The following is a 9,630-nucleotide window of genomic DNA, read 5'->3' as shown; positions in this document are numbered from 1 at the left end:
GAGCAATTGAAAAATGGAAAAATATAGAGCACAGAGAATTAGAGTGCCTGCTTATGTGATCTACTAACGTTCCACATGAATGAGGAATGAGACAAACTTAATGACATTTGGCTTAATTTGTTAATGCTTTACCACAGGGATATCCTTCGTAGGGTCATATTTCCTGCATAAAACATGGGTAGGAATCAATAGACAATAAATGATTGAAATGTCTCTTTTTCTCCCAATTCAGTTAAAACAACATGCTATTTTCAAAAACATTTTTTTTCCCTCAGATCAAAATCTGTATTTTACAAAACGAAGGATATGTTTTCTGAACAATAATCCTTAATGTTTAGATATGGGTGGTTCTTATGCGCTCATGTATTCCACAAACATTTGCTGAGCATCCCCTATGGCCTAGGTATTGGTATATAAAACTCCTATCAAGTGAACAGATACATGCATGCATTATATTCCTTAGGGTACGTAATTATCATGACAACATCGCAAATGAGTTATAATAGCTCCCCTTTATGGATGAAAACAGTGAGACTCGTAGAGATTTGTTAATTTCTCCATTTGTTAATTTCTTCCATTAAACACAAGTATTCATGCTCATGTTTAATGGAACCAGGTATTAAAAGGGAAAGTGAGGTAAATTAAAAGTTCAAAAGTTTGTCTGAACAAAAATCTATTCAAAATGGCAGCAGCACATTGGGATGTCTCCTTTGCTGCTGTAAGACCTCATTTCTTAAAAGCCTTTTCCACTGTGGAGTCCCTCCCAGCAGCCTGGGATTGCTTCTCTCCTCTTTGTACTTTCCCCTCTGACTTTCTGGACAATTTATTAGCACTTTCTTGGGGATGGCTCAGTTTTCAGGAATACCCAATTCTTGTTCTCAGTAGGGAGCCAGCTGGGCACAGATGGAACCTCCATTCCGCTCTTGGGTTGCAGAGGTGATGATAGACTCTTGGTACCCCCTGTTGGAACTCTGGACCCCTTGTCTTGGAAACGATATGTAGTGGGCAAGTTGGAGGTAGTACTGCATTGTGGCTAACGTGTGTTTCTACCTTCAGAAGACCTGTCTTCAAACCTTTTGCCGACATTAGTAGTTTGAGCTTCAGTTTTCCCACCCGTTAGAGATGAAATGATGATGATGAATAATTCCTAATTCATCATATTATTGTAAAGATTCATTGAGGTGATAACTAGCATATATTAAGCACTTAAAGCATGTTAACTATGATTTTTAAGTTTTATGATATATTAGTAACCACATTGAGGTGCAAAGCGGATTAAAAAAGCCTTCTGTGTATTTATTTGCCTAGAAATCAATGTGTATGATGGAAGGTTGTTTCATGGGAAAACATTCTGATTTCTGAATGAATGTTGGAACCTCATCTGTTCGTAAATTCAGCCTGCCCTTCTTTCTGTCTGTGTCCCTTTCCTTTATTACATTTCTTCATTTGGTTATAACAAGTGAAATATTCTGAGCCATTCTACAGATTTCACTTCTCACGTGAATCGGTTTTCCCGAAAGGTACACTATACTTCCATAAATATACACAATTAAACAAATTTTCTGGTTTGGCTCTTAATGTGGGGCAAATGGATGGCATGACTGTCCTTTAATTCACTTGCCCTGTAGTTGTAACCCAAGTACCCTCTCTCCGTGCATATGTTCGTGGCACCTGCTGGCTTGGCCTCAATAGGTGTAGGCTGATGCTCTGAAAGAACTAAGAAAGGAACCCTGATCAGTGCTCGGAGGACCCCAAACACACTTTCAAGTAATTCTGGAGGCTGTTTTTGAGAAGCTAACTTTTGAATGATAGAAGTTTTATTAGTAACATCTTAAAGGAAGGAAAGAGGGCCAGTGATGATGAAGATATTCATCATCTCCGTTGACTGGGTGTCTTATCCATCTATGGTAGAGTTTGCCCAGAAAGCATGACTGACTCTCTATATACTTCAGAAGGGACAAAGATCCTCAGGACCAACCAAGATATTTCTCTTTCATGTAGAAAAGTGTTAGAATCCACATCTGTATACATGGCAACTAGCCGAGACATAGGGAGCAGGTTCCGTGGAGAAAGGTGAACTAGAGCTTAAGTTGCAGAGAAGTCCTTTGCTTAGTGTGTTGGGGAGAAATCAGGTATGTCTGATTAGTGCAAATTTCATAAAAGATTTGGTATTGGAGGAGGCAATAAACTAGAGCCATTTGAAATTATTTTCATTTTTTCCTCTGTGTTTTCTAAATGTTTTGGTTTAGGTGTTTTGACATTAGTTTAATGCTGGAGAAACTTTGGAATTTAAACAAGACATTTTTTGGGAAGCAAGAAGGTAGAGTACTGCACAGAAATTGAATTGCACTTCCCCAGACCTAAGAGAAATGGTTAGTTCTAGTGAAAGTGCCAGCGGCAGAGGACACAAGCAAAGGAGCCCACTCCACTTTTCTAGTACCTCCTGTCCCCTCAATACAGCAGGGCCAGATGCAGGGTGAGAATGAAGGAGAGGCTTGGAAGGTATTGGAATGACTGGGTATTGAAAGAGGGCTCAGTGGTGGTTTAATGGAAGGAAAATCTGACCTGTTAATTTTATTCCACATTTGAGCAGTTCTGGTTATTAGACGTTTCTTACTTAATGTTGAAATAAAATCTGCCTGTGTATACTTATACTTATTCACTGCTTCTAGCTCTGCCTTTTGGTGTGATAAAGAGTAAATCATATCCCTCCTCTGAATGACAACCCTTCAAATGTTTAAAGATAGCTAAGTTGCATCCCTGTGCTCCCCAGTCCATTCTTATCATGTTCCAAGCCATCTTAAATTTTATTTATTTGATTAAATATTACTGATCCCTTCAACTCTTCTTCATATGATCTGCTTTACAGACACTTTATTCTCCTGGTTTCTGGACATGTTAGAGTTAGCCAATGGGCCTTAGAAAATGTTGGACTGAACAAAATATTTCAGATCTAGGATAGTAATTTCAGAAGGAAATGACTGAGGGAGCATCCTTGTCCTGGACTCTGAAAACTAAGTTCCCCTTGAAGTTTCTGGTAGCTGCATTAATCATGGCCCGGTCTAAACTGTCACTCAGTGAAATACCTAGGTCTTTTCTGTGTTAACTTTGTTAAAAACAACAACCAAAAATGTTCCTCCATCCCGTTCTTCTGTGGTTATTTGAAAAGTATCGTCTTGAAACCTGATTCTGACCCCTATTAAAATTCATTTGTTTAGCCTATTTTTCCAGCATGATCTCATCTTTTTGACTCTTGCTTTTTCCCATCAACAGCATGTCTTGTTTCTTACAATTGTGGCATATGCTGATATGATAAGTCTGTCTTAGAACATGAGAGACACCTAACTCTGTGAAATGAACAAGGGGTGGTGGAAAGGGAGGTGGGTGGGGGAATGGGGTGATTGGGTGACAGGCACTGAGGGGGGCACTTGACAGGATGAGCACTGTGTATAGTTATGCTATACGTTGGCAAATCAAACTCCAATAAAAAAATATACAAAAAAAAATAAGTCTGTCTTCCTACTACTAGAAGTGTCAATTGAAATGCTAATGAGGTTGTATTTTACATATTAAATTAGAAAAGAAGCAAAAGAATGAAAAAGTGTGAATGAAAAGAGTCATTTTCATAGACTATGAATAATATTTCATAGACTATGAATATTAATAATAATAAATAATTCAAAGGAATTAATCTGATCAGTGAGACTAGGATATTTATTTCCACAAAATTTAGAATACTGAATAATTAGGAAGATCTAAATGTATCAGTAGAGGATTAAATTAAATTGTATTTACTTCTAAAATAGAATATTAAGCAGTCAGTAAAAATGATATATTTTTATATGGTTAAATTGGAAAAAACAGGCAATAAAAGTCTGAGAAGTAGAGGGGTTTTTGTTGTTGTTGCTTGTTAGTAAAAAAAATGAGTATGTATATGTGTGATGAGTCTGTGTATACGCAGAGAAATATCTGGAAGGTTGTGGACCAGTTTAATTACAATTCTATATTGGAGGTAGAAGTGCAGATGACTTTTACAATCTTGTTTATATTTTTCTTTCTTGTGTAAATTTTCTAAAATGAACAAGCGTAAGTTTTATAATTAGAAGAAGATATTCTATGTTGGATTTTGGGTGGGGGTGGGGCAGAGTTTGAATGAATCATGACAAACACTGAGCCTCATGGCATATCACTGCAGTTCCTTTTCAGGTTGATGCAAGTGTAAGGAATATTCATCAGACTGGCATCAGAATCACTACTTGCCATAACACTATTATTTTGATTAAAGTATGACATGGTTCTAGACAATCAGTGCTTCTTCCTCCTTATTTTTTACCCTATGGAAGGTGTCTTAATTGGGGTCCCTGCAAACAGACTCTGATATGGAGGTCTTTGTGTAAGGGATAATTGAGGGGTGCTCTCAGCAGCTCCATTTGTGTTGGAGAAAAGGGACGCAGAACTGAGCAGGGGCAGGTATTTCGCTGCACTGCATTTGCCAGAGACCTCAGCCAATCTGGTGGGGATCTTGGCAGCTGGGATGGTCATTCAGATATGACCTGTGTTGAAACAAGAGACCAGGCTGGGTACCCTCATCTTGACCCCGTTATAGGATGTGGGTTGCTCTGGTAGGGAACACAACTCTGGGTGAGATAAACTCCCTTTGACTGAGGGGCAATTCCCAAGGAAGGATTCATCTGTGAATCATCAGCAAATATTCCCAGCAGTTAGGGAAGTCAGGAACTCTTATCCTGAAGGAGGGAATCTGGGAAATGAACCATAGGATTTACCACAGAAGGATAGATTGTACCTCTGCCTTCTGCCCCAACAATTGGGGAATAATATAGAAACGCAGAAATAATAATTCGCTGTTTCTGCTCACAATTTTCCCTTCTTTTTCTCCACTTACAGATTCCCACAACTAAAACCCCTTGATTCAAATACAATTCTGTGAAGAATTGGACTGAGGATTCATTCATTCATTCAATATGTGTGTGTGTGTGTGTATATATATATATATATGTATATATGTATATATATATATATATATGACACAGAGAGAGACAGAGATAAAGGCAGAGGGAGAAGCAGACTCCCTGTGGGGAGCCTGATGCGGGACTCAATCCCAGGTCCTGGGGATCCCGACCTGAGCCAAAGACGCTCAACCAGTGAGCCACCCAGGGGCCCCGAAAGTTAGTCTTTCAAATGAGCCCAGAAAAGTGTGAATTCTAGTTGTGGATTCAACTTTGAGTAAAAACGTGTAAATAAATAATAAATAAAGAAACTAAAAGTAATTGCTTGGCATTTTGCAGGGAAAATCGCCAGTTGACTGACGACTATTCCATTCTTCAGCACATTCCGTTTAGATACAACCTAAAATATTCTGTCTCAGATAACATCAGGTGCTGTTTTTCCTGAATGAGCACAGCACTCTAAAAGGCTTTCTTTATACTCTTTCCTGTTTGGCACCTCTCCTAGATAAGTATCATTTGCTCTAGGTTCTCAGTTTTATTTTTTTTTATTTATTTTATTTTTTTTTAGGTTCTCAGTTTTAAAATGAAATTGAACCTGTGACTTCGTGCTAAAATCAATCTTGAAAGCTGGAGGAAGATTAAGATAATTTCTCTCAGTGGCACAATTCTCACATTTTGATAAGTAAGGCCGCATTATTTAAAGTGGGATGAAGAAACAACATTTCTAGCGGTAAACAAACCTACTGGGGATAAATGAAGACAAACAGAGTAGGAATGCCACATTTTTTTTCTAGGTTTTTTTCTTCAAAACTTATTGAGTGATTATTCATATAGACTATATTACATATTTCAATCTCGTAATAATTTCTTTGTGTTTTTTTGTTGTTAAATGAAAGTTGATGACTGAATCCAATTTTTATAAAACTAACGCTGCAATGTTCATCCTTCCATGTGAAGGTGGGAAAGGATCATTGATGTAACTAATAGACATAATGATGTTGACCGTTAATCCCTACAGGGTTGGAATCTCATTTAGCTTCTGTGAATATTGTGAAAATGGCTGAGATATTTAGCAAATGTTCATGTATTCATTGCAATTTTCTTTAAAAACAAAACAACAGTTAATTATGCAGATTTTATTTGGATTCATTCTTGATTCAGATTAAAGGCTATACAATAAAACAAAAACCATAGTCACAAATCTTCACACAGTTGCTGTTTCTTCTCTTCAGTGGAAAATCGTATTTCTACACTGGTGCACATCTAGGGTTAGGAATGTTGCCATGAAATAGTAAAATAATCAACAATGAAAAATGCCCAGCTGTTCCCACAAATTTATCAGACTCAATCTCCTAACTAATCCTCATATTTTAGTGAGATTTCAAGTTAAATTCGCTGACCAACATTTTACATACTAAGTAATTTTCCATGCAAGAACACTAGGTATAAAACTAATAATGGGGTCATTGTTATCTAGGTTGATTTGTTCAGCTCACCCTTTAGTTTATTAGCCCTTTTTCAGATACTGAAAGAAATATCTCTAAAAAATATCATGGAGACTTAAATTTTGAGACACCCACCTCATCATCATAATCTTTCCCACCATTATCATCATTATCAATTCCATCAAAGTACTGAATAATTCTTCATGAAGGTGATCACTTGGAGAATTTCCAATTGGAATAAGTTCTTTTCTGTGTGTTATATTAATTAGTTCCAAATCACTTAGAATAAAAGTAGATTTTTATTCACTAAGTGTCCTCTTTTTACACTTATTACATTATTTCCAAAGGGCTTTTATGAATAAGATATCATTAAAAGGAAGAACCGTGTTTTCTCTGGTATGGATGAAAAACAGTGTTAACTGGAAAAAGGTCCCTTTCAACTTAATTAAGAGCTGGTTCGTTCAAGTTCCTGTACACTAGTTAGAGTTCTCTAGAGAACAGAAGCAATAGGAGCAATCTCTCTCCCTCTCTCTGTTATTTATCATCTATCTATCTGTTTAAAGGAACTAGCTCAAGTGATTATGGAGGATGGCAAATCCAAAATCTCCAGAGCTGTTATGCCAGTTTGAGTCTGAAGGCTGCAGGCTACTGAAGAAACAGGAAGAGCTAATGTACTCAGTTCAAAGGCCATCAGGCAGGAGACTTGTCTCTTACTGGGGGTAGTAAATCCTGCCTTTTGTTCTAATCAAGCCTTCGGCTGATTGAAGGAGCTCTGCCCACATTAAGGAGAACAATCTGTTCTACTAATTAATCCCATCCCAAAACACCGTCAAGTGTTGATATTCTCAAGTACATGATTAGGACTTTCAAAATGTAGTTTAAAATATTATTTATCTTATCTCTAGGAAGTGTTCTTGAATTAGATTTTTATTTGTTTTGTTTCTTTGTTGTTGGTTTTGTTTGTTTTTTTTTTTAGGGACTTTTATTTATTATCCATATGCAATTTTGGGGGGGTCTGTCCTCAGTATTTGCCAGTCTTTTGAATCTTTTTTTATTACTTCACATGTTTCAATATAAATTTTTTTCTACTTTCACTTTCTACCATTTAAAAAGTAATTCATTATTGTGTATATTCATTCTTGTAATCCTTCTTATTTAGTCTTTATTTTTGAAATAATTTTTCTTTTCTTTCTAGTTTTTCCTCCTGAGTTCTTTCTGGACTTTTCTAATTCTGATTTGTGTTGACCTTTCAAATCTAGGACCATTGTTAAAAGCTGGTAGTGGTATCTTTAAGTTTTGAGAGAATATCCATTGTTTGGTCTGAGTGTCTTCCTAGTTCCTAGATGCCTTTCACCATCTTTTGTGGGATTATAATTCCTCCTCTTCAGGGATGGCCTCTGCAGCCTGATACCTATGATTGCTCTGGGGCTGCCATATGCACTTATTTCTGATGACAGTCTTAGGTCTGGCACCTGTTTTCTTTTCTTTTCTCTTCTTTTCTTTTCTTTTCTTTTCTTTTCTTTTCTTTTCTTTTCTTTCTTTTCCTTTTCTTTTTTCTTTTCTTTTTTTGTTTCATTTCTCCTTTCTTTTCTTTTCTTTTTAAAAAGATTCTATTTATTTATTCATGAGAGACACACAAAGAGAGAGGCAGAAACATAGGCAGAGGGAGACGCAGTCTCCCTGTAGGGAACTTAATCCCAGGACCTGGGATCATGACCTGAGCCAAAGGCAGACACTCAACTGCTGAGACACCCAGGAGGCCTAGCCCCATGGGTTTTGATCTTGGCCCTGTGTTCAATCTTTTCTCATGACTGTTGGCAGCCAAGTTCTCTTGTGAAGAAAGCTATTCTGCACTCTGTGAGAAAAATGGAAAAAATGGAGCCTAAGATACTAAGAGACTCAGAGATGAGTGTGGAAAGACAGCTCTGGCTGCATTGATTTTGCAGGTATTCCTGAGGTCCAATTATTTCCATGGCCTCCCCAGCTGGCTTGTACTGTGTGACACCTAAGTTTCTTTTCATGAGCTCTCCCTATTTACAGAAGTGTGTTTGAATGGGGGTGGGGGGAAGTCTGTTAACAGAAAGAATACATCCAGGAATGTCTTTTCATTACCTTTCACATAAACAGTAATCAAGCTTAGAACATGATAAACTCTTTGAAGGTCTGTAAGAATCATATATATTTTTTTCATTTCTGGAACATTTTAGGTTATGTCTTAAATTAATAGTTCTATTTTGAGTAACATCATTTAAATTTCTTGCATTGAGGGTATTATTTCCACTTCATAGACACCCATAAATCTTAGAGTGGATACACTTTCTCTTACATATATATGCATATACCTATCTGTATATTTTTTCTTGTTTTATCTTTTTGTGTTTCCCTCCTATGTTCTACATGGGTTTTCACATTTGTTATTCCACATAATGTTTAAAAATTCTCTGCAATGTCTATTCTGCATTTTACTATATCCAAAGCAGACTTGCATTCACTATTGTAATTCTTTTCTTATTTCAGCCAATATCCTTTGTATCTCTGCCTTTACTTCAGCTGTTCTGTTTGTGAAGATGCCTGCTTCTATTTTATAGAGGTTCTGAGACCTTTGTGAGTACACTGAGTCTTGGAAAATTCTTATATAATTTTGAAGAAAAGAATTTTCAGAGCCATGACCTCTCTTAGTCTTTAGGGAAATCTCACCCTGTCTGCCAAATGTTTTCTTTCTCTTATGTTTCAGTAGGTTCCATTGTTTATTTCCTGGACGCACTGACTCGGGAAGAGTTATCCAGCATGGCATTTTTCAACAAAGTTCAGTTTCCTTAGACCTCTTTGTTGTTCACTAGGGCTCAGACAACTGTCCTCTTTCAAATACAACCCTGCAAGTCAGGATGTAGCATTTTACTTTTATTCTGTTTGTAACGCCTCCTGGCATTCATCACATCTGACAGCGCTGGTGCTATCTATAGTGACTTTTGTGCTCTGGCCATGCTGGGGAACCAGTTGATGAGCTTCGAAGCTCACGGGTGCTTCTAACCTGTGTGAATGAGCACACACATCTCAGCACTCTCAGCTCTCCTGTGTCTGATTTGATTTTCGTGTGCTTTATTTTCCACCCTCAAATGCAAAATATCCTTGGATACTATTTTAATATCCCTCTCTATTTCCTATTAATGGAGTGGAAAAATAAAAAGAGAAAAGAACTGATAGAGATGATATAAAAT

The sequence above is a fragment of the Canis lupus genome, chromosome 32, assembly GCF_011100685.1.
Source record: "Canis lupus familiaris isolate Mischka breed German Shepherd chromosome 32, alternate assembly UU_Cfam_GSD_1.0, whole genome shotgun sequence".
Taxonomy (NCBI): Eukaryota; Metazoa; Chordata; class Mammalia; order Carnivora; family Canidae; genus Canis; species Canis lupus.
The sequence above is the reverse complement of the archived record's forward strand: the minus strand, read 5'-3'. Positions refer to the sequence as shown.